Source organism: Penaeus monodon, chromosome 27 (assembly GCF_015228065.2).
Source record: "Penaeus monodon isolate SGIC_2016 chromosome 27, NSTDA_Pmon_1, whole genome shotgun sequence".
NCBI classification, from domain to species: Eukaryota; Metazoa; Arthropoda; class Malacostraca; order Decapoda; family Penaeidae; genus Penaeus; species Penaeus monodon.
Window position 1 is genome coordinate 39,740,765 of NC_051412.1, and position 617 is coordinate 39,741,381.

The following is a 617-nucleotide window of genomic DNA, read 5'->3' on the forward strand; positions in this document are numbered from 1 at the left end:
GATTGTAATGAGTGAACAAATAGAAACGCAATAACCTGTATGTCAACTCGACTTGATTAAGTATGCATTTATACTCAGCAATACGTATGAAATCATGAAAGAATTTAGTATCAATACACCTACTTGAATTTCAAACACGCCGCACAGAATTCATATCTATGGACCGTCAGGCGACAGACACGGGAAATGAGACGCGAAATTCACCCTTCGTCGCCCGGGGGCAAAGGCAATAAAGACACTTCTGAGGGACACTGGTCGTCATCCCACACGGCCTGAGGAGGCATCGACAGCCCTGCTTGTAATTGGCCTTAATCTTTGCTTATCTCGTTAAGTGTATCGCTTTCCTTTATCTAAAGATAATGGGGAGGGAGGGGGCGTGGTTGCACAGCAGGAGTCCCGTCTTGCGACCCATTCTCGCCCTTAAGGACAGGTCATAGAGGCAAATTTCCTATTTCGGAAAGTCGCTTTGTGCTCTGATGCATGTCAGGTCTTTGGGGAAATGAAATATGGATTTAGTGTGACCTCGATCCTGAGATTTGGACATAAAAAAAATCATTTTTCATTTGGCTAAGCATTCACATAAAAGATACAATGCATATTGAAAATATCGGGAACCC